The 26,097-nt window shown below is 39.0% G+C and overlaps 1 pseudogene; it reads left to right on the top strand.

The window, feature by feature from the left end:
• The first annotated feature begins 217 nt into the window (after nt 1–217).
• On the top strand, nt 218–10,000 carry LOC136329835 (large ribosomal subunit protein eL18-like; annotated as a pseudogene).
• Nucleotides 10,001–26,097: the final 16,097 nt, after the last annotated feature.

Raw genomic sequence — 26,097 nt, 5'->3', positions numbered from 1 at the left:
CTAAGCTAGTCTTAGGAGTGATATCCTACCATATTTTATTCATTAGGGGTAAGTCACAAGGGCTAGCCAACACTCAGTGGGAAGAAATTTTTCAAGGGCACGAATACCAGTGCATGGATCATTGAGGACCATCTTAGAAACTTCCAACCAATGTAGTATATCCATGCAATGGTCCTATTCAGCAATATAAAGAACAAGGTACAAAGATATAATACAAATGGATGAACCTCAGAAGCATGAAGGTAAGTAAAAGAAGTCAGACATAAAAGACCACATACTGTATGATTCTATTATTTGACACTTTGAAAAGGCAAAACTATAGAGCAGAAAGCAGATCATAGTTACTTAGGGCTGGGAATAGAAAGGGGAATTTTGGAGGATGTTATATATTTTCTTCTTTTTAAAAAAAAAAATTTTATTTGGCCCTGGTCAGTTGGCTCTGTGGTAGAGTGTCAGCTTGGCATGTGACTGTCCCAAGTTCAATTCCCAGTCAGGGCACATAAGAGAAGTGACCATCTGCTTTTCCACTCTTCTCTCTCCCCTTCTCTCTATATCCCTCTCTTTCTCTCTCTCTTTCCTTCCTGTGGCCATGGCTCAATGGTTCCAGCAGGTTGGCTCCAGGTGCTGAGGATGGCTCCTGTGGCCTTGCCTCAGGTGCTAAAATTAGCTCAGTTGCTGATCAATGGAGCAATGGCCCCAGATGGGCAGAGCATAGCCCCTAGTGGGCTTGCCTGGTGGATCCTGATTGGGGCACATGTGGGAATCTGTCTTTCTGCCTCCCCTCCTCTCATTTAATTAAAAAAAATTAAAAAATATTTTATTTATTGATTTTAGAGAGAGGGGAGAGACAGCTCTAGAGAGAGAGAAAGAAAGGGGGATAGGAGCGGGAAGCATCAACTCGTAGTAGCTGCTTCTCATATCTGCCTTGAGGTTGTAGGGTTTCAACCTACAACCTCAGCATTCCAGGTCAGCACTTTATCTACTGTGCCACCACAGGTCAGGGAGACATGTTCTAAAACAAGATTGTAGTAATGGTTGTACAACTCTATATATTTACTAAAAAAAATTAAATTGGACACTAACAAAAAATGATAGCATGGGATATGGAACAACTGGCCTATACTTTTCAAAAAATGTCAATATCGTGAACAGCAGAGGAATTATATCAAATTAAAAGGACCTAAAGTGGCATGACAACCAACTGTACCACATGATCCTGGATTGGAGTCTGAATGTGGTGGGGAGGGTCTGGGAGGGAAGTCATAAGGACTTTATTGGGAATATTGGAGAAATTACTTGTGGACTGTAGATTAGATAATAGTATTGTATCAAATTTTCCAAATAATAAATAGTATTGTTAAATTTTCCAAATAATTTTTTTGTGGAAAATGCTCCTATTCTTAATAAATACATGCTATTTAGGGGTAAAGTTGCACATTTTCTGCAACAATCTCTCAACTAGTTCAGAAAAAAAATATTATATGTGTATAGAGAATATGGAGGAATGATAGAGTAAATGTATTAATTGTTAATAATTGATGAATCTGGGTGAAAAGTATATGGGAATTCTTTGTACTGTTCTCAGAGCCCTTGAATTTTCAAAATTATTTCAAAATAAAAGTGTTAAAAAATACAACAAATCTTTGAACAAAATTCTCTCTGTTCCTTAGCTTCCAGCCAGGATTAAATACAACTATCAACACAAATAGAAAAACCAACTGGAGAAAAAAAAGGAAACAAATGATTTTCAACTTACTGCTTGTCAGATACTGTTTTTCTTTGTTTTATTTAATTCTTATAAGACCTTAGAGCACTGGTTCTTGACCTCACCGACACATTACAGTCACTTGGGGAGTTTTAAAACTCCCTGTACCCTGGCAACAACTACACTGATGAATTTAGAAGGTTTGGGGTGGGGGGTAAAACCTAGTCATCATTATTTGTAAAGTTAGGTGATTAAGACAATTGCCTTGAACCTAAAGTTCTGTTATCATCCTTTTACAATCCTCTAAGAGATTCAGCAATTTGCTTATGATTATGTAGCTTGTGGAAGTGACAGAGAGGGTAGAGGTGGACACAGTCATCCAGAAAAAGGAAAATGACTGTGTGACCCCATTTTGAGGTCCTCTTCACCATACCTCTTTGGTCTTCTTGAGTCTTCAACTAGCTTTCCTGAACCTGGTCTGTAGGCAAGTAATTGAGCTGGATGCTGCGGAATACGATCAAGACCTGCTTTGGATTTTAAGGAACTTATAAAATAACATGAGCATATGAAAGCAAGTGAATATTAAAAATTTTATAAAAGTGCATAGGTGCTTTGTGAAAGAGTGAAATCAGCTGGTTGGGCTAAGTTCAATCAAGAAAGGCTTCTTAAGTGGTTAAGAGATATTGATATCATTAAACATTCCCTCTTGTGAAAACATATCTCCAACATTTTTTCCCAACTATTTTCCTTCTTGCTCCTCCTTAAATTTCCCTCAACTAGACAAAACAGACCTAATTTTTTTTATTGTAAAATAATATATTTTAAAAAGGGTTCACTTCAAATTTAGAATGATTAAATGTTTCTTTTAAGCCATGTTTCTCAATAATTTATAACTCATTAAAAAGAATTACATCTAAGTTTAGTCCATATATTAATTTTTCATATTGCAGAACAGATAATGTTCATGCAATAAATCTTAATTGTTTTGCTAGCTTTTCTCCTAGCTTTCTCAAACATTTAGTAATAAACCTTTCACATGATATTTAAGGTGAAGAAGAGGAAATTTGACCCAGATTATCACTTAGCTCATTAGCATACTAATATGACTATAATTTGCATTTGACTATGGGGTTGTTCTTTCATCCCTGTAATCTTATTGGCAGAGTATCACAGTTTTTGGTTGATTTCTAAAACAAATTGTCTATCTACACTAGGGAAAATAGGTGATGTTGACAGAAGAAGCTTGGAAGTGAATTAATTGCTCTGAAACAATCCATGTTGGTTTAGCCCCTTTTATGTGGTTATTTGCACAGCTCTTGCGAATTCTCAATTCACATTGGCATTTAAGCAAAGTCAACCCTAAAACATTTCTCACACTTCCTAATGAATGATTCCTTTTCCTTAGTCTCAGGTTACCTAGGTCCTACAGTGATTTAGGATGGCTTTACTTGGATAACTGAAAGTGTGGCTGGCTAAGGCTTTCCAACAGTTCCTCAGGTAACTAGTTCAGAATGAACTAGCTCTTTTCTAGCCATTTATGGTGCAAAGCATTTACCTTGATGTGGATACACATGGGAAGGAAATTAACTGGACCATGTTAATGGCAGTCTTCCTGGTAATCGAGATTTTTATTATTAAAAATGTAATTGAGCCTGACCACGCGGTGGCGCAGTGAATAGAGCATCAGACTGGGATGCAAAGGACCCAGGTTTGAGACCCTGAGGTCACCAGCTTGAGCGCGGGCTCATCTGGTTTGAGCAAAAGCTCACCAGCTTGGACCCAAGGTCGCTGGCTCGAGCAAGGGGTTACTCAGTCTGCTGAAGTCCCGGGGTCAAGGCACCTATGAGAAAGCAATCAATGAATAACTAAGGTCTCGCAACAAAAAACTGATGATTGATGCTTCTCATCTCTCTCCATTCCTGTCTTTCTGTCCCTGTCTATCCCTCTCTCTGTCCCTGTTTAAAAAAAAAAATGTAATTGAGTAGTTTAAGTAATAATAAGGCCTGTAGTAAAAAACCAAACTCCCTGTATAGAGAGGTGGGTTATTTCTGGTATAATGACACCATTGACTTCTGTATGAACTATAGACTGAATATCCGTGTATCCCCAAAATTCATATGCTGAAACTTAATCCCCAGTGTGATAGTATTTTGGAGGTGGGAACTTTAACAGGTGATTGGGTCATGAGGATAGAACCCTCGTGAATGGTATGAAGATTGTTGGGCAGATAAAATATATTATGCTCACTTTGTTAAAGATGATGCTGCCTACGTGAAAGCCCGTCACCCAGGTGATAATATTAGTTGCCCTTCTTGCTTGGGATGGGCGTGATTATATTAATGTGTGTTGGGGGAGGGCTTTCACGCCAAAAGGTTTTAAAAGGGAGATCATGTTGTTCCAGGGTAGAGTGATTACATTCTAGGAAGAGCCCATGGAAGGAGAGCAGAGAAAGGCCACATGGAGGAGAGGAGAAGCAGCCAAGATGGCGGAGTGCTGAAGGAGAAGCCAGATTGTGCAGAGTTTGTGCAGAGAGAAGGAGATGGGGAACAGAGGTGAGTAAGGCTGGTGAGGCAGAAATCTTTGATTCTAGGAAACTCGGATAAGTTAGTGGCTTTGGGAGCCCTGAATGGAAAGGGAAGTGTTTTCCCACTGTGTGTGTATTTCTTGCCTGCTGGATGTGAGCTAGGATTAAAGATGATGGCCCACCAGTTCTTGTCTCTGTTGTTTCATTACCGTCTATCCGAATCAAATACGACGAACCTGCATGGGCCAAGTGGCTGTGATGGTGGCTGTGGCTACTGGCTTTACAAAGATCCTGGAGAACTGCCTTCCTTCTTTCACAGTGTCAGGAAACAGCAAACAGATGGTGGTTTATAAACTGGAAACTGGGTCCTCACCAGACACCAAATTTTTAGTGCCTTGATCTTAGAATTCTCAAGCCTCCAGACTGAGAAATTTCTGTTGTTTAAGCTGTCCAATTTGGGTGTTCTATTATAGCAGTCCAAACAGACTGACATGTTTGGACAATAACATCAATATATAAGGTCTACCAGAAAGTTCTGTCCGTTTTTGGAATAAAACAAAATACAAATTTTTCTTACCGTCAATAAACTTTATTAAATAATATAATTGCCATTATTATTAATGATTTCTTGCCACTGTGAGGGCAATTTGTATGTCCAATTTTTGAAAAATGTTTTATCTTTTGATGCGAAAAATTGAACCAGTGCTTGTTTGATATCTTCTTCATTTTTGAATTTTTTGCCCTTCAAAAAATTTTGTAAGGACAAAAACAAGTGATAGTCAGAGGGTGTTAAGTCCGCGGAATATGGTGGATGTGACAGACATGCTTCTTTACCATTTCTTCCTTGTTGAAATTCGTAAAAATTACAGTGGCATGAATGAACTTTATCAGTAGCCATGGGTACACTATTGCTTCACACATAAGACTAATGTGAATCAACTTTGTTTTAATTTGCTACGTCAGTATGTATACATTAAGTGATAAAAATAGAGAGGCACACATGCACCAAATAAACATGTGCTTATGTGTTGAAACTTGTAGTGATAGAAATGGACAGAACTTTCCGGTAGAACTTATATATAGCAGGTCCTCAAATAATGTCTTCTTATTCAACATCATTTTGTTATAATGTTGATAAGGGAAAAAAAATTAATTCCTGGAGGAACCACTGTGTGTGTGGAGTTTGGACATTCTTCCCACGGTTGCCTGGATTTTCTCCCAGTACTTTGGTTTCCTCTCATATCCCTGTGGACAAAAAGGAACACAAGTAAACCTGACAAGCTTAGGGGAGGCCTACGTCATGGCCTTACAAACTCAGACACCTAAAGTAACCACAGAAGTTGGTCTAAAATTCAAACGTTATAACTAAAAGTAGTTCATGGCAGGTAGTCCTGTCCTAGGGTGCTATTTTTTCCTAACAGTGGTCAATGTTTACCTTAACAGCCTGTCTGTTGTCATTTTGTATCTACAATAACATACCTGATAACATACCTTTAAAATGTAAAAGTAACATGCCTCAGAGCACAACCACAAATCCCCCATTATCATGTTAATTGTTAACTATTAACTATCCTATACCTGCCTATGTAAAAGAAGTATGTGTCTGTACTCTTACTTCTTATCAAATCCCAGAGATTACTCCTCACCCTACCCCATTTGCTTTCTCTCACCTCCCTACTCTATCACCAGTGGATTTTGTGTAACTCCCTTATGTCTTCCCTTTAATTCTGATGTATAAAATAAGTGGTGAAACTGCCATTTTCTGGAGCATTATCTCAATCCGTTGAGATTTTGCTTCCTGGCAATTGTAGTCAATTTGGCTCAAATAAACTAATAAAAAATTTTTACAGGTTCAGACATTTCTTATGTTGACATTCCAAAGGTGTACACATCAGGTAATTAGCATGTCTAAATTGTCTCAATATGAGTGAGTCTGGGGGTAATGAGTGCATCTTTTGATGTAAGGGTGTCCTCTTTAGGGCTAGTTCCCAAGTTGTTCCCTGAAATGGAATAAATGGGTTGGAAAATAATTATCTTACTTGTTTTTATTTATCCTTCTTACATGTATTTATAGCTCACATTTATTTCAGTGTTTAATATTAGAAGTGTTTAAGGGTCTTTATTTAGAAGTTTGCTGATATTTTTGTGACCAGAAATATGCCGTAAGAATTTTTTAAAATTTATTTATTTATTTTTACAATGACACAGAGAGAGACAGATAGGGACAGACAGACAGGAACAGAGAGAGATAAGAAGCATCAATCATTAGTTTTTCATTGCAACACCTTAGTTGTTCATTGATTGCTCTCCCATATGTGCCTTGACCGTGGGCCTTCAGCAGACTGAGTAACTCTTTGCTTGAGGTGAGCCTTGCTCAAACCAGATGAACCTGCGCTCAAACTGGTGACCTCGAGTCTCGAACCTGGGTCCGCCACATCCCAGTCCAATGCTCTATCCACTGCGCCACCACCTGGTCAGGCTGCCATAGGAATTTAACTCTTGTTATATCAATTATTCTGTAGTAAAACTAGTTTTGTTGTACATAGTTTTGTTTAAAGTCATAGTTTCCAAGAACCTATTGGTGACATTAAGTGAGAACTTACTGTCTGTATCTGTGTGTATGTCTGTGTGTGTGTGTGTGTGTGTGTGTGTGTGTGTAGTGAACATTCAGAACAAGTCACCCCAAGATGTGCCTCTGTGGTATGTGGATTGTTTTAAGCTTTAGCCCTGAGCTCAAGAGAACTTCTTCCCCACCCTTAACTGCCTAGAACTTGAATTAAGGGTCTTGCCAATAATAAGACATCATTAGAAATAATCCCTTTTGACCTATCTGTGGGACAGGGAAAACTTCTATTTACTAAATATCTGCTCTCTTGCTTGATCAGGCAGTAGTGCAGGCGATAGAGCGTCGGACTGGGACACAAAGGACCCAGGTTCAAAACCCCAAGATTGACGGCTTGAGCATGGGCTCATCAAGCTTGAGCATGGGCCCACCAGCTTGAGCGTGGGGTCACTGGCTTGAGTGTGGGATCATAGACATGACCCCATGGTTGCCGGCTTGAGCCCAAAGGTCACTGGTTTGAGTCCAAAAATCGCCGACGTAAGCCTAAGGTTGCTGACTTGAGCAAGGGGTCAGTTGCTCTGCTGTAGACCCCCCCCCACCCCCCCATCAAGGCAGTTATGAGAAAGCAATCAATGAACAACTAAGGAAACTAAGGAGCTGCAACAAAGAATTGATGCTTCTCATCTCTCTCCCTTCCTGTCTGTCTGTTCCTCTCTCTGTCTCTCTCTTTGTTACCAAAAAAAAAAAAAAAAAAAAAAAAGAAAGAAAGAAAGAAAAAAGAAATCTGTTCTTATCATCTTGCAATGACCCTTTGCAGCTCCCAAGGCAATTTACTTCATCCCTTGCTCAGAATATTTTCCTTGTCTGTCTCTAAACTTCTCATGCATGTGAGATCTCTGACTCTCTCATATATGTGGGGTTTCCATCTGTACGTATGTATTAAATTTGGTTATTCTCTCTTGCTAATATGTCTCATATATCTATGTGATTATGAGAGCAGCCAAAAGAATCTTGAGGGTAGAGGAAGTTTTTTCCTCCCACACTATAATATGTATTTGTCAAAGAGAAACCTTTTTTCTTTTTAGGAGACATCAAATACTTATTAGATCCCTCAGCTCGACTGGTAAGATTGTCTTTTCTCTGTCCTGGGACAAAGTGCCAAAACTCTCAAAGTGGAGAAAGGACCTACATACCTTTCAATTAGGAGTCTAAAATAATTAATTGGTAGAGGTAAAATTTCTGGAATAATGAGAAGAAGTTATTATTTTTTTGTGGGCTGTGGTGGAGGTCGTTTTGGTCACACATGTGACTTTCTACTACATCTCTACTTAAGAAAAAGTACCTGACAGTCATTCATGGGGAAAGAAGAATTAAAGAAAAATGACACTAATAGTTACCAAGCACCTATTCTATGCAAGACACTATGATAAACACACTTAGCCTATGCTATCCTGTTTAATTCTCTGAGCCCTAAGAGAGAGGGCTGATTTCCCCACCTGACAAATCATGGAGTTATAGTAACTTGTCTAATATAGCATAGTAAAGTAGTAGAGCAAAGATTCAAGCCCAGTTTTATGGGCTCCAAACCCCACTTTCTTTTTACAACACCAGGCTGCTGTCAAATGTAAGAAGGTACAATAAGACCTGATAAGAAAATAAAGCTGAACATTTTATATTCTCTTGAGGAAATCACAATGACGTTTGGGAGTAAATATGGCAAAAAGAGTATATTGCTCAGGACGCAGAGCAGAAGATGAGAAGATAGCTAGAAATAAAGAACAGGAGAATCAAGACCCAGGACTAAGAATAGAATGTGCTTTGGTAACTAAGCAGACTGAAAACTTTCAGGATATATTTCTTCTAAGCTGAACAAAAATGAACTGTGAGCCTATATATGCTGACCTATATGTAGCTAAGATTTTCAAAAAATAGTTTCATCACTTACTCTGGCTTTAAGATTAGCCTAAGTGTTTTCATATGTCATTGAAAATTTACTAAGAGGAAGAATGTAAGAAAAATGTAGGAGTGTGCATGAAAGCATTTCTCTAGAGTATATACAGGGGAATGAAATTATTAGAGCAGTCAGTATATGGATCTGCATGTTAACTGGCTATTACCAAAGTGAGAGAGGATAGCTGTTTCTAGGAAGTCACTTCAGGAATATGACCTGATCTTTCTATGGGAGGAAAAGGAAACTGCCTTCCTCCATCAGCAATTCATCAACCTCAAGAATCCACTGTGATGTGGCACTGGACTCTGAAGATGCTAATAAATCCTCAGAATTATTCCTGCCTTTGAGAAGCAAATTATATGATCTGCAGCCAGGGCATGGACCCCTGAAACACTAAATACACCTCTTGGTGGTAAGAATGTGAGGTGCTTCCTTGGGAGGTCAGGGACAGAAGAAATTTGAAGAACCTTGTGTTAAGGAAGGTCTTCTGAGAGACTTGAACAGGGCCTAGAAAGACAGGAAGGTGAGAGGAATTAAGTTAGGGCAAATAAGAGAGGGAGAGCCAGATGAGACAACCCAGGCTTGTGTTTTCTGAACCCTGATACATACATATGTCAAACTCACCATATACATCTGATATATGCATGAATGTTGGCATGTGTGTGTGTGTGTGTGTGTGTGTGTATATATATATATTTTTTTTTTTTTTTTATTTTTTTTTACACTTAAAGAGTATGTTACACTTTCTGGAATTGGTTAAGCAGAAGGCACTATCACGGGAATCAACATCTACCGCAACAAAGATTGAAAGTTTCGATGCAAAGAGTCCAAAAGCCAGAATATCGACCTAAAGCTGCTGGTCAAGCTCTACAGGTGTTGGCCAGACGAACCAACCCTGCCTTCAATCAAGTGATTGTTCATAAGTTGCACCAACTGTCTCTTCCCTGGATGATTTGGAAGATGAAGCTTCCTGGCCAGGAGGGCAAGGCTGCTGCGGTTGTAAGGACTATGACTGATGATGTGTGTGTGCAGGAGGTGTCTAAACCAAAGGCTTGTGCACTTCATGTGAGAAGCCGCATCCAGAGTCATATCCTCAAGGCTGAAATCAAGATCCTTACCTTTGACCAACTACCCCTGGACTCTCCCAGGGGTTGTGGCACCATTCTGTTCTCTGATCCTCACAAGGGCCAAGAAGTGTACAAGTATTTAGGCAAGGCCCCAGGAACACCTCACAGCCACACTAAACCTAACATATAGTGTGCAGGAGGCCGACAAACCAGCTGTGGCTACAAAAACTAACCCCAGATCTTGCCTTGCTATTAAAAAGATTCTGTATGCCAAAAAGAAAAGTATATTATACATATTACTGGTGGAAGTGTAAGTTAATACAACCACTTTAAAGAGCCATTTGGTAACATCCAGGTAATTTGTACCCTTTGTTCCAATTTTATTTCTAGATATATACCCTAGAGAAATTCCTTCTGATGTGCTCAAGGGAACATGAATAGAATGGTTATTGCATGTTTTTTTTTTCTTGTTTTTTTTTTCTTTTTTTCATTTTTCTGAAGCTTGGAAACAGGGAGAGACAGTCAGACAGACTCCCGCATGTGCCCGACCGGGATCCACCCGGCACGCCCACCAGGGCGACGCTCTGCCCACCAGGGGGCGATGCTCTGCCCATCCTGGGCATCGCCATGTTGTGACCAGAGCCACTCTAGCGCCTGAGGCATAGGCCACAGAGCCATCCCCAGCGCCCGGGCCATCTTTGCTCCAATGGAGCCTTGGCTGCGGGAGGGGAAGAGAGAGACAGAGAGGAAAGCGCGGCGGAGGGGTGGAGAAGCAAATGGGCGCTTCTCCTGTGTGCCCTGGCCAGGAATCGAACCCGGGTCCTCCGCACGCTAGGCTGACGCTCTACCGCTGAGCCATTATTGCATGTTTTTAACAATAAGATATTACAACCAACTTACATGTCAATCCTCTGGAAAATAAATAAACTGTGGCATATTTATCCACTGGCAAAGCAATGATACAACAGTTAAAATCAATGAAGTGGAGCTGTATACATCAACATGAATACATTTCAAAAACAATGATGAAGGATGAAAACAAATTGCAGAGGAATATATTCAAAATGATATTCATATAGTTTTAAAAACATGCAAAACAGTTCTTTATATCACACATATATAGGAAAAATATACCACAATACAATTGTTCCTCAGTATATGTGGGGGATTGGTTCTGGGACCCCCTGAAAATACCAAAATCTGTTTATAATCAAGTCCCTTATATGAAATGGTATGGAACAGTACATGCAGTTGACCTCTGCGTCTGTGGATTCCCAATGGCAGATCAAAAATACTGCTTTTGATCTGTGGTTGGTTGAATCTGTGGATGCAAAACCCAGGGATACAGAGGGCCAACTGTATCTTCTTTGAAAAAAAAATGCACATATAGGTGAACCTGCACAGTTCAAACATATGTTGTTCAAGGGTCAACTATACTATATATCATTTATTAGGTGGTAAAAAATAAAATAAATTACAATAACGGTAATCTTGACAGTAACAAAGTTGAATACAACTGAGAAGGGTCCTTCAACAGTCTGTGTAATGTTTTATTTATTTATTTACTATTTATTTATCTATTTATCTATTTATTTTTATGTGAGAGATGGAGAGATAGTGAGACAGACTCCTGCATGCACCCCGACCAGGATCCACCTAGCAACCCCTGTTTGGGGTCGATGCTTGAATCATTTGAGCCATCCTTAGCACTTGAGGTTGACGCTTGAACCACTCGAACTACTGGCTGTAGGAGGGGAGAGGGAGAGAAGAGGGAGAAGGAAGGAGAGAGAAACAGATGGTTGCTTCTCTGTGTGCCTTGACCGGGAATTGAACCTGGGACATCCATACGCCAAGCCACTGTCCACTGAGCCAACTGGCCAGGCCATATTTTACTTTTTAAACAGTGTAATGGGCATATTGGTACTTATTTTGTTGATTTCTAAAATATTTTGTATGCTTGCAGTATTTCAACTTAAAAACATCAGAAGAGGTAAAAAGAAGACTAAAAAGATATATAGTAAAGATTTAATAGAATTTGTGGAGATTACATGTAGATTAATTAAAATTTCTTCTTTAAATTCAGCAAGGTGGCAGGATATAAAATTAATAGTCAGAAATCAAGAGGCATTTTTATACACTAACAATGAACTATCAGAAAGAGAAATTAAGGAAGCAATCACCTTCACCATTGCAACCATAAAAATAAAATACCTAGAAATAAATTTAACCAGGGAGATTAAAGACTTGTACTTGGAAAATTATAAAACATTGATAAAAGAAATCAGGGAAGATTTCTTTTATCAATGTTTTATAATTGATACAAAGGGAAGATACAAACAAGTGGAAGAATATACCGTGCTCATGGTTAGAAAGAATAAATATCATTAAAATGTCTATATTACCCAAAGCAATTTATAAATTCAATGAAATACCAATTAAAATACCAATGACTTACTTCAAAGATATAGAACACATATTCCAAAAATTTATATGGATCCAAAAGAGAACACGAATAGCCTCAGCAATCTTGAAAAGGAAGAATAAAGTGGGAGGTATCACACTTCCGGATATCAAGTTATACTACAAGGCCATTGTACTCAAAACAGCCTGGTACTAACATAAGAACAGGCATATAGATCAATGGAACAGAACTGAGAACCCAGAAATAAACCCACACTTTTATGGACAACTGATATTTGACAAAGGAGGTAAGAGCATACAATGGAGTAAAGACAGCTTCTTCAACAAATGGTGTTGGGAAAATTGGACAGCTACCTGCAAAAAAATGAAACTAGACCACCAACTTACACCATTCACAAAAATAAACTCAAAATGGATAAAAGACTTAAATGTAAGCCGTAAAATCATAAGCATCTTAGAAGAAAATATAGGCAGTAAGCTCTCTGATATGTCTCGCAGCAATATATAAATATTTGCCAATTTATCTCCATGGGTAAGTGAAATAAAAGACAGGATAAACAAATGGGACTATATCAAACTAAAAAGCTTTTGCACAGCTAAAGACAATAAGAACAGAATAAAAGACAAACTACACAATGGGAGAATATATTTGACAATACATCTGATAAGGGGTTAATAACCAAAATTTATAAAGAACTTATAAAACTCAATACCAGGAAGACAAACAATCCAATCAAAAATGGGTGAAAGAGCCTGACCAAGCGGTGGCGCAGTGGATAGAGCATTGGACTGGGATGCCAAGGACCCAGGTTCGAGACTCCAAGGTTGCCAACTTGAGTGCGGGCTCATCTGGTTTGAGCAAAAAGCTCACCAGCTTGGACCCAAGGTCCCTGGCTCAAGCGAGGGGTTACTCAGTCTGCTGAAGGCCCGCGGTCAAGGCGCATATGAGAAAGCAATCAATGAATAACTAAGGTGTCACAATGCGCAACGAAAAACTAATGATTGATGCTTCTCATCTCTCCGTTCCTGTCTGTCTGTCCCTGTCTATCCCTCTCTCTGACTCTCTCTCTGTCTCTGTTAAAAAAAAAAAATGGGTGAAAGGAATGAATAGACAGTTCTCCAAAGAAGACATACAGATGGCCAATAGGCATATGAAAAAATGCTCAACATCACTAATCATTAGAGAAATGCAAATTAAAACCACAATGAGATATCACCTCACACCAGTCAGAATGGTGCTCAACAAAACAACACAGAATAAGTGCTGGCGAGGATGTGGAGAAAAGGGAACCCTCCTGCACTGCTGGTGGGAATGCAGACTGGTGCAGCCACTGTGGAAAACAGTATGGAGATTCCTCAAAAAATTAAATATTGAACTGCCTTTTGACCCAGCTATATCACTTTTAGGAATATACCCCAAGAACACCATAGCACTGTTTGAAAAGAAGAAATGCACCCCCATGTTTATGGCAGCATTATTCACAATAGTGAAGATCTGAAAACAGCCCAAGTGTCCGTCAGTGGACAAGTGTATTAAAAAGCTTTGTACATATATACTATGGAATACTACTCAGCATAAGAAATGATGACATCGGATCATTTACAACAACATGGATGGACCTTGATAACATTATACTGAGCGAAATAAGTAAATCAGAAAAAACTAAGAACTATTGAATATATGATTTCATACATAGGTGGGACATAAAAATAAAAGTCAGAGACATGGACAAGAGTGTGGGGGTTACAGGGTGAGGGGAAGGAGAGGGAGGGGGTTGGGGGAGGGGAGGGGCACAAAGAAAACCAGTTAGAAGGTGACAGAACACAATTGGACTTTGGGTGATGGGAATGCAGCATAATCAAATGTCAAAATAACCTAGAGATGTTTTCTCTGAACATATGTACCCTGATTTATCAATGTCACCCCATTAAAATTAATAAAAAATTTCTTCTTTATATTAGTCTATATTTATCACAATAAATATGTCATTTTATTTATTATTATTATTTTTTTAATATGTCATTTTAATATAAAATTTTATACCCTGACCAGGCAGTGATGCAATGGATAGAGCATTGACCTGAGACACTGAGGACCAAGATTTGAAACCCCAAGGTCGCTGGCTTGAGTGTGGGATTATAGACATGACTCCATGGTTGCTGGCTTGAACCCAAGGTCACTGGTTTGAGCCAAGGGGTTACCAACTCAGCTGGAGCCCCTTGGTGAAGGCACATATGAGAAAGCAATCAGTGAAAAACTAAAGTACTGCAACAACAAGTTGATGTGTCTCATCTCTCTCTCTTACTGTCTGTCCTTGTATCTCTTTCTCTCTCTCTCTCTCTCTCTCTCTCTCTCTCTCTCCCTCTCACTAAAAAATAAATAATAAAATAAAAAATTTAAATCCAGACTATATTATAGAAGCATGCTATATTGCAAGTAGCTAGAACAGTAAGTAATCAGCAATATTTATATTAAAGTCTCAGTAAATATTTACTAAATGAATGAATAAATGAGACTTTACCAATATATGCCAATAAGGAGGAGGAGAAAGCTAGGCATGGGGGAAGTAGGCTAGTGCTCAAGGCAGATGATCTTATATGATACATGGTGGCCATGTTCCTGTTTCTAAGAAATAAGAACCAGCTCAAGTATTGTATAGTCAGCTTCATTCTGGAAAGTAGGGTTAGGCAGAGGCAGAAATGTTAATCTGATCACTTTTCTCTACCTTCATCCAATCTACAGTGTGTACGTAAAGTCATGGTGCACTTTTGACCGGTCACAGGAAAGCAACAAAAGATGATAGAAATGTGAAATCTGCACCAAATAAAAGGAAAACCCTCCCAGTTTCTGTAGCATGATGTGGCAGCATGTGCACATGCACAGATGATGATGTAATACCGTGTATACAGCAGAGCAGCCCACGGCCATGCCAATCGAGATATGGATGGTACAGAGGAAAGTTCAGTGTGTTCTGTGGCTCGCTAAATTCGAATCCGTGACCAAAGTGCAACATGAATATCGGTGCATTTATAACGAAGCGCCACCACATAGGAATAACATTACTTGGTGGGATAAGCAGTTGAAGGAAACCAGCTGTTTGGTGGAGAAACCCCGTTCTGGTAGGCCATCAGTCAGTGATGAGTCTGTAGAGGCTATAAGGGATAGCTACCTAAGGAGCCCTAAAAAATCTGTGCCTGAGCCCACATCGAACTGCACTGAATAGGTATGAAACTGGGAGAGTTTTTCTTTTATTTGGTGCAGATTTCACATTTCTATCGTCTTTTGTTGCTTTCCTGTGACTGGTCAAAAGTGCACCATGACTTTATGGACACACTGTATTTCTACTTTCCTTCTCATTCCATCTACCTGTGTTGCTGAGAGTCCATCATGCCTAGCACCTGAGTCTGCATGTCACCATTTGTAGAACAAGTGGAAATATCTATATATAAATCATGGTCTAAACCAGTGTTTTTCAACCAGTGTGCCGTGAGACATGGTCAGTTGTGCCGTGGAGAAATTAAACATGGGTCCCCATACTACTGCCCGTGTGCCGGATACGGCCTGCGGAGGCTATTTATCCAGCCCACTCCAGCCGCCTCCATCCGAACATAAACATTCCCCTCACAATCCCTCCAGCTATCAGCAACAGGAAGAGTGGAGGCACAGGGAATGCTCACTGACCAATCACCTTCTAGGATTCATCCCGACCACTAGCGATGAACCAATAGTAGGCCGCCTCTCATCCACACCCAGGAAGGTCCCTGCTTGGGCTGCCATGCACTTATCATTGTGTGGCCACGGCGAGTAGTTGAAGCTGCTACTCCTCCTCATGGTCCCGATTTCTAATCCTGGTCAGGACTGGAGATAAATGTTGCCACCATTAGATGAAGCCTCAGCCTCTGCTGGTTATGTCTATCCTGATGGTGTATATAGATTTTTGACCTTTTTCTTTTTAAAAGAGGCCCCCGCAGAGGGTGATATACAATGCATCACAATGCATCACAATGTTATCTATATTGTATACAGCCTCCTGAAGGGTCATGTTCTTAAAGAGCTCAAATCTTTATATACACCATCAAAACAGACGAAACCGAGGCCCCTGCACCCAGCTGACCATGGGATTTGAACCCACAACCTCAGGGAGAACTCTAGTATTTATCAGAATCCTTACCTAGAAAGCAAACTTCTCAATCTGACAGTAGAGATGCTCTGAGGACTTATGATGTTACACAAGTACCCAACATTTTCTAAAATTGATTTTGTCCAGTCTCTATATAGAGAGAGTATTTGCCAAATTGATTTGAACTCACAACCTTGATGAAAGCTCCAGTATCTATTAGTGGGACTGTATATATGAGGGGTTACATGGGACTGTATATATGAGGTAATATGGGACTGTATATATGAGGTTACATGGGACTATATGAAGGGATGTTACATGGGACTGTATATGAGGGGATGTTACGTGGGACTGTATTTATAAGGGGATGTTACGTGGGACTGTATATATGAGGGATGTTACATGGAACTGTATATATGAGGGGGTTATCCTTTTTTATTTAACTTTTTTTTTTTAAATAAATGTAATTTATTTAAAGGACCTCTGCCAGGCATATTTCACTCTTGTGACAGTTTGGGATCTCAGCAAGATGAGCAAGTGACAGTGATGAAGAAGTTTTTGTTTTGTTTTGTTTTTTTGATGGAGAAATTTTTGAGAAGGGAAAATGCAAATGCTGAACAGGGCCCTGGACAAAATTCTGACCCAGATGAAGGCCCTAGTATGAGTGGTCGACAAAAGAAAAAAACAAGACAGTGAGCTCGAGGCAATACAGCGAAAGCTATTTTTCATTTGGATTTACTTTCACCGGGGATGAGACAGCACCGACTCCACTGTGCTTGGTGTGTGGTGAGAAGCTTAATAGCGCTATGGTTCCAAGCAAGCTTAAACGCCATCTCCAAATGAAACACCCTTCCATTCAAAACAAGCCGATGGACTATTTTGTACGCTTACGTACAAACAATGAGAAACAGGCAACTTTTTTGAGAAAAACCACAAAGGTAAACGAGAGAGTCCTCAAAGCTAGCTACCTTGTTGCTGAACTCGTAGCTAAATCAAAAAAGTCCCACACTGTGGCAGAAACATTAATACTGCCAGCTTGTAAAGCCATTGTAGATGAGATGCTTGGCCCTACCACGGCCAAATAGATAGCTGAAGTGCCTCTCTCAGATAACACAATTGCCAGACGTATTGATGACATGTCTGCGGACATTGAAACTGTTGTTTTGGAAAAGGTGTGCATCAGTAAGAAATTTGCCTTGCTACTTGATGAGTCGACAGATATTAGTGGACATTGTCAGCTCTTGGCCAACGTGCATTTTGTGGATGGAGAAGCCATTAGAGAAAACTTCCTATTTTGCAAGGCACTGCCAGAAAAATCAACAGGAGAGGAAATATTTCGGGTCACGTTGGAATATCTTGATAAAAGCGGGCTTACATGGGAAAACTGCATAGGTGTCTGCACTGATGGAGCCGCAGCCATGGTCGGGCGCATCAAAGGCTTCGTAAGTAGAGTCAAAGAAAGAAACCCAGATGTTATTGTTATGCACTGTTTTTTGCACCGTGAGGCCCTCGTTGCAAAGACCTTACCAGCAGATCTAGCTCCTGTGTTGGTGATGTTGTGAGCATAGTGAACTTTGTGAAGATGCGACCTTTGAGATGTCGCTTATTTGCATTTTTGTGTAAAGAAATGGGAGCGGAACATAAAATCTTATTGCTCCACATGGAGGTCCGGTGGCTGTCGCGCGGCAAAGTGCTGGCCTGTGTGTATGAGTTGCGAGAGGAACTTAAAGTATTTCTGACAAACGAGAGGTCTGATTACTCAAAGCTGCTTGCAAGTGATGAGTGGTGTGCAAAGCTGGCATACCTGGCTGATATATTTTATTATCTGAATGAACTGAACACACGGATGCAAGGCCGAAATGAAAACCTGCTTACAAGCACTGATAAAATGAACAGATTCTGTTTAAAGGTGCAGCTCTGGCAACAACATGTGCAGCATGGCAACCTTGAGATGTTCCTGCTCACCAAGAAACAGCATGATGGCAACACTGCTGCAATGTGCGAGGTGACTGGCAGACATTTGAAAACTCTTGAGAAGATGTTGTCATTTTATTTCTCTTCAGCCTTCACAAAATGCCTTGACTGGGTTAGGGACCCATACAGCTCAGTATCTGTTGCTGGAAAGGACATGACTTTAAAGGAGCAAGAGGGACTCATTGAACTGAAACAAGATCATGGTTTAAAGCTAAAGTTTGCTGATCTTCCTTTGGACAGTTTTTGGTTATCTGTTGCCAAGGAGTTCCCCATTCTGGCCAACAAAGCTATTTTGACATTGCTCCCATTTTCAACCACATATCTATGTGAGCTGAGCTTCTCAAGCTTGACTGCAATAAAAACTAAAAACAGAGAGAGACTGAGAACTGTTGAGGAAGAGCTTTGTGTGTGTCTTTCTACCATTCCTGCCAGGATATCCTTTTTGTGTTCATCAAAACAGGCCCAGGTTTCACACTAAGTGAGTATAAATACATTTAGAAACTATATTATTAACTATATGTATAATATGTACTGTGTTAGAGTGTCGTTTTGTGTCATTTCGGTAGGTGGTGTGCCCCAGGATTTTGTAAAAAATGTGCCGTGGCTCAAAAAAAGTTGAAAATCACTGGTCTAAACAACTAGCCCAAGTAACTTGGGTTGTGTCTAGACATGGAATGGCTGAAAGCTAGATAGTTTGCACCAGTATTGTCTTAGCTTTTGCTGTTATAAAAAAGTATCACAGATTGAGTGGTTTTTAAACAACAAAAATTTATTTCTCAAAGTTCTGGTGGCTGGAATTCTGAGGTCACGGTGCCAGCACCATGAGGTTCTGATGAGAGTTCACTTCTGGGTTGCAGACTGCTGACTTTCTTTGTGTCCTCACATGGCAAAATAAAACAAAACAAAAAAACCAGAGAGCTCTCTGGCTCCATCTTCATGACCTAATTACCTCCCCAAAGTTTCACCTTCTAATGCTATCATATTAATGATTTAGGATTTCAACAAATTAATTTTGGGGGACACAAATTTTCAGTCCATAACAAGTATCAATCCCCTGAAACACCATTTCAAAACATTTCAAAAACGAGGGCTGAGGTACCACAGACAGATTATTTAGATCCAGTAATACATTTGCTTGCTTTAAATGAGTCTATATTTGTACCAAAATTCTTATACTTCCAAGCATAATTACATACTGCTTGGTAAGATTCTGCTTTATTAAACTGATTAACAAGGTAATTTTTTTGGCCTAAGTGATTTGAGGAAGATACAAGAATCTGCCCCCAAAATAGCAGTAATCTAAATACAGCCAAGTCAATTGTATCTGCTATGCACTAACAGAAAGACTCCTGGGTTTTAGTAGGTGGCCCACTATGTAATCATCCAAGCTGAATTGCTTCAGATACTTTGTTTTGAAGGGAGTGCAGAAATCCTGCAGGTTTAATTGCCAATAAATCAGCATGACCTCTACTCCCTGGCAGTCTTTCTCTACAATGATCTTTTCAACCAGAAAATGAAGAGATGGATTTTACAGGGTATGCGTACTGCCTGTGGTAAGATAACAGAATTACACTTGCTGTTTTTTCCATTATAAGCTACACTAGATAATGAAGGACTCTATTAGTGATATGTTCTATTTGCTTTTAGGTTATTTTCCTTTTGTAGTTATTTCTTCTCATTGTTATGGAGAGCTGTCTTTCTTCCTTTTTTGCCCTTCTGTCATTTGTTAATTCAATATTTCATCATCACTATAGATTTTATTCCCTAGTTAATTCACAAGACTTTACATTAAAATATTCTGGCTCACTCAAAAAGCTATTCACAGATTGATTGAATTGGATGTTACTCTTAGCGGATTTGCAGGTTTGTTTTAAAAATTAGTTATTTTAAATTAATATTTCTAATTCATTACTATAACTAATACCCAAATGTAGCATGAACCTGCTGTTTGTGTTTTTGAACTGTTTGTATGTTTGAGTTTATTTTAATATGCATGAGTAATATTTATGGTATATATGTATACATTTAGATTTTTAATATGAACACTATAAGAACATATCAGAATTTAAAACTACTAAACAATAGATTCCACTTCCTATTTAATTTTGAAGTGCTCCTGCCACCTATTCTGAATTTAGGATGATATTTTTCTTGCCTGACCACAGGGAGCTAGACCAGATGATTTCCTGAGGCTCTAACTCTGAGATCTACGATGCAGCCTACTGTGTCAAGAGACCATCTTCTCATGGTCTGTTTGCTGGAAAATACTGTTGTGCTTCACATATGCATTTAAAAATTGTTTCAATATTGAGAAGATTTTGTGATGATAGCAGCAGCAACATAATTTTTTACTCTCTCCAAATCCTCACATTACAACAAATACAGCCATTAGATAGCAAACCCCAAAACATTAACAATACAATTAAGTCACAGTGCATCTCCAGAAAACCCAAAATACAAGTGAATGAGAACAAGCCACAAAAATCCACACGACCTGCCATTTGTGTGGGAGAAAGCAGAGGAAAGTAATAGAGCCTCTGCTGAACCTGAGAACAGAGTAGAAGAAGATAGCTTGCGGATAATTATTGGAAAGTGCTAAACACCCATTTGGGAATAGCAGCAGAAATTTGGAGGTGTTTCTCCCACTCCAATAACAATGAACGCAAGAGGCCTACACTGAGGAAAGAAAGGATTAGAACAGTCTGGTCACAGTGAACTCATGAAACTGATCAGCCAGGGCTTCTTTCCAGAATGAGCCTGACCCAGACTTCTGAAAGTGGATTCAAAATTGACCAGGATAAAGACAATAGGGACAAAGGAAAGAAAATATCTACAGCCAGGGAATCTCAGAAAGCAAGCAGTTAAATTTTTTAACACTTCATGAAAACAAAAGAGGCAACTCTGTGAAGGTGGCAAAACTACTCTGAACCATTCCTCCTAAAAATTTAGAAAAAAATTTTTTTTCATAAAATTGAACAGCACATCAGTTACTACACGCACACACACACACACACACACACACACAGAAAACAAAAACAAGGAGCATATGACATCACTTCAACAATGAAAGCACATCAGAAACATGTGGCCACAGAAGACATCAAGATTATAACCTTCAATTTCAAAATAATTTAAAAGATATTAAGAAAAATAACCTAAAAGATATTAAGACATGAAAGAAATAAATTTATTTTAAGCTCAGTGATAGAACCCAGAGAATTAAAAATATAAGAAAAATCATTTCAGAAATGAAATCATAACTAGAACATTAGAGAATAAACATACAAATGGTATTTAAAGAGAAATAGAAGGCAAAAAGAATAAGAATTTTAAAATTGAAAAAGAAGTTAAAAGAGGTGGAAACAATTCAAGACAAAGTAATAAATTAAAGTCAGAGAAGCCTGACCAGGTGGTGGCGCAGTGAATAGAGCATCGAACTGGGATGCAGAGGACCCAGGTTCGAGACCCCGAGGTAGCCAGCCTGAGCGCAGGCTCATCTGGTTTGAGCAAAGCTCACCAGCTTGGACCCAAGGTCACTGGCTCGAGCAAGGGGTTACTCAGTCTGCTGTAGCCCCATGGTCAAGGCACATATGAGAAAGCAATCAATGAACAACTAAGGTGTCACAACGAATAACTAATAATTGATGCTTCTCATTTCTCTCCGTTCCTGTCTGTCTGTCCCTATCTATCCCACTCTCTGTCTCTGTAAAAAATAATAATAATAAAGTCAGAGAAGATCTAACATAGAGATAAGTCCTCAAAAAATAAAACATAATTCAAGAAAACTTTTTATTTTTTTATTTTAGTGAGGGGGAGGGGAGACAGAGAGATTTCCACATGTGCCCTGACCAGGATCCACCTGGCAAGCCCACTAGGGAGTGATACTCTGCCCATCTGGGGCCATTGCTCCATTGCTTGGCAATGGAGCCATTTTTTTAGTGCCTGAAATAGAGACCATGGAGCCATCCTCAGTGCCTGAGGCCAACTTGCTTGAACTAATCAAGCCATGACTGCAGGAGGGGGGCGGGGAGAGAGAGAGAGAGAGAGAGAGAGAGAGAGAGAGAGAGAGAGAAGGGTGAGAGGTGGAAAGGCAGATGGTTGCTTCTCCTGTGTGCCCTGACCGGAAATCAAACCTGGGACATCCACCCACTTGGCCAACGCTCTACCACTGAGCCAAAGGGCCAAAAAAACTTTCTTGAAATTAAAAGAAAAAAGAATTTAAATTATGTATTGAGCCCTGGCTGGGTAGCTTAGTTGGTTTGAGTGTCATCCTTTATCCCACGGTTGTGAGTTCAATCACCAACCAGGGCACATATAAGATTCAACTAGTAAATACATAAATAAGTGGACAACAAACCAATGTCTCTCTCTCTCTCTCTCTCTCTCTCCCTTCCTCTAAAGTCAATCAATCAATAAAATTTTTTTAAATTATATATTATATAAGAATATAAGAATATATACCCAGAACAACCAACACCAAGACATGATATAGTAAAATTATTGGACTCTAAAGAAAAACAGGGAAAGAAATCCTTTAATCTTCTAGGCAAAAGATTTATGTAACAAACACAGATTACATTAGACTTGTCAACACTTACGCCATACAAAAATGGAGTAACATGTTTGAGAAACTCAAAGAAAACAAATGTGAACCAAGAATTCAGCAAAACTGATCTTTAAATATAAAAAACTTAGACACATGTTTATCAACATGTAGGAAATCAGGAAATAATGCTCTCTTTTTCTCTCTCGGGAATATACTAGAGAACAAGCTTTAGACAACTAAAATGTCTAGAAGATTGACATAAAAGTCTGCTCATAAGCCTTAAACAAATAATTATGTGTAGATCTAACTAAATAAGGGCTAAAAAGGAGAATATGTTATGTAACGGCTATCTGACAATACAGGTTACAGTATCACTATTAAAACTGGGGAGAGAATATACAAAAAAATTTTAGCTGTGCACAGTAATTGTATTTGTATTTTTCTCAGCCTGTAATATATATAATGTGAGATAAAGTAAACAGCAATTATGGAACTTTTGGATTCTATTTTACCCTCTGTTCTTGAGAACAAAAAAACAAAACAAAACAAAAACACAAAAACCAGTCCTGATTTTGAATTAGAAATATCAATATTAATTCAGAGGTGTTTTATGTTTAAAATTTATGTTTTTCTGTGTCTGTGTGTTGTTTTATAATTAAAAGTTTCTTTTAAAGGAAGTTTTTTTAAATTTACATATTTCTGTCCACTGAAGAGGCCTGAAAACAGTGACCAACCCGGTAGTCATGAGCACCCTAACAGCCAGACTGTGGCCTCAAAATACCATGATAGCATCTCTCCCTCGAGAATCCTGAGTTCTGTGGGGAAATGGAAGGTTTCAGCTTTGGGACAGTGTATTAGTTTGCTAGGGCTGCTGTAACAAGGTATCACAAACTGGGTGGCTGAAACAATAGGAATTTATTTTCTCACAGAGGCTTAAGATCCAAAATCCAGGTTTTGGCAGGGTTGGTTCCTTCTGAGGGCTCTAAAGGAAGGGTCTGCTCCAATTTTCTCTTCTTGGCTTGTATAGATGGTTGTCTTTTCTCTGTGTTTCCTTACATTGCCTTCTCTCTGTATCTCTGCATCCAAATTTTCCCCATTTTATTAGGACATATTAGATTTGACCCACTCTAATGACCTCACTTTACCTTAATTACCTCTGTAAAGATCCTATCTCCAAATAAAGTCACATTCTGAGGTACAGGGATGAAGGATTAAGACATCAGCATATGAATTTTAGTGATAAAATTCAACCCATAACAAGCAGTATATAATTTCCCCATCTGAAAATAGAGTGTTCTTATGAAAGCTTTCATAAGTATATGGTTGGTATAAAGTATAGAAGCAATTACCTTAAAACACAGCTTGCTAGCAGGTACACAAAATAAACTGAGATGAATTCACAAACACAGATCAAAGCTATAGGAGCTTGATGCTGAGATTCCGAATGTCATTCTTGGGGGAGCAGCTTGGGGGTACCTCATTTGCTGTTCTGGGTGCGCACTGCCTCTGTAAACAGCTTGCTGTAAAACATACACTGAACACTATTTTCACTTTTTTTTTGTAAAAGGGAAAATCCTCTTAGTATTTCTTTTGTTTAGTGAAAACAGGTAGTAATGTAGGTCTTTTGTAAAAGCAAAGTGGCATAAAATGAATTTTTGAAAAGCTGAGGATACCTGTATACAGAATGCAGTTCAAAATGTTATTCTAAATAGTGAGGAATTTTTCAAGACTTACCAGTGTCATGTCCAAAGAAATGTCCAAGAGCCAACCTAAAGAGGTCCCCACTGGTGAAAGAAAAGATATGACAATTACAGTTCAGCTCTAAAGTTGATTTATGTATATGTGTGTGTATAATAGTTGATATATATATATATATATCAACTATTAAATGAAAAAAATGATAGAGTATTATCATTTTTCAACCCTCAACAAATTAATGGATACAGGCACTGTATAACAATAAGCTGCTGACATCACAAAAAGAAAGACAATCACACGTATCTTCTGGTGAAAGAAAATATCAATCAATACCTAGCATCTTAGTCCATTCGGACTTCTATAACAAAATATCACAGACCAGGTGGCTTGTAAACAGCAGGAATTTATTGCTCACAGTTCTGGAGGCTGGAAGACTAAGATCAGTATGGTTGAATTCTGGTGAGAGCCTGTTTTATGGTTCATAGATGGTCATCTTCTCCCTGTGTCCTCACATGGTGGAAGACACAAAGGAGTCTCTGAGCTCCTTTTTGTAAAGGCACTAATACTATTTATGAGGCCTCTACCCTCATGACCTAATTACCCCCAGACCTTCCACCTATTAATACCATCATCACCTTTGGGGGTTAGGATTTCAACATACAAATTTGTGGGGGACTCAAACATTCAGATCATAGCACCTAGTTTTCCAAAAGGGATTAAATTTGAATCTGATCATGCCTCTGGATCCAGCTGCCAATATGCAGAAAATAAAGAGGACAGAGAAACTTGAACTGCACCATGGATGTTTAGTCAGCAACATTCATAATGTAGGAGAATTTACAGGTTAAATGGTCTGAATTCTTCAACAGGGTGCATAGAAAAGAATTGGAGGAAGAACCTATAGATTAAAAGAGACTTAAAAGAAAAACTGTCTTGCCTGACCTGTGGTGGTGCAGTGGATAAAGCGTTGACCTGGAAATGCTGAGGTCGCGGGTTCGAAACCCTGGGCTTGCCTGGTCAAGGCACATATGGGAGTTGATGCTTCCAGCTCCTCCCTCCTTCTCTCTCTCTGTCTCTCTCTCCTCTGTCTCTCTCTCTCTCTCCCTCTCTCTCTCTCCTCTCTAAAAAAAAAAAAAGAAAAACTGTCTTAACAGATAAGACTAAACTAGTCTAGGAATGCACAATTGAATGTTTTATTACACTTGAATGATAATACTGTAAAAAGAACCGGATTGGTTTAATATTCAGAATAGTGATTACTTTGGGGGAGAGGAAGTTATGTTTGGAATGGATATTATGAAGGGGCTTCTGGGTAGGAATTAGAGATGGCAGAGTTCTATTTCTTGGATGGCTGTTACAAGGTATGTGCCTTAATACCTCATTAAGCTATACACTTATTTTGTGTGTTTTTTGTACCTGTTTTGTTTTTCAGTAAAAAGGTTTGTATTTTAGTTTTTGTGTTTTAAGAGCAGTTCAAAACTGTTCTTTAGAAGAAACTTGTGTTAATACTGCTTTAATTTCAGGATA

The sequence above is a fragment of the Saccopteryx bilineata genome, chromosome 3 (genome assembly GCF_036850765.1).
Source record: "Saccopteryx bilineata isolate mSacBil1 chromosome 3, mSacBil1_pri_phased_curated, whole genome shotgun sequence".
NCBI lineage: Eukaryota > Metazoa > Chordata > Mammalia > Chiroptera > Emballonuridae > Saccopteryx > Saccopteryx bilineata.
This window is presented reverse-complemented; position numbering and strand designations above follow the sequence as displayed.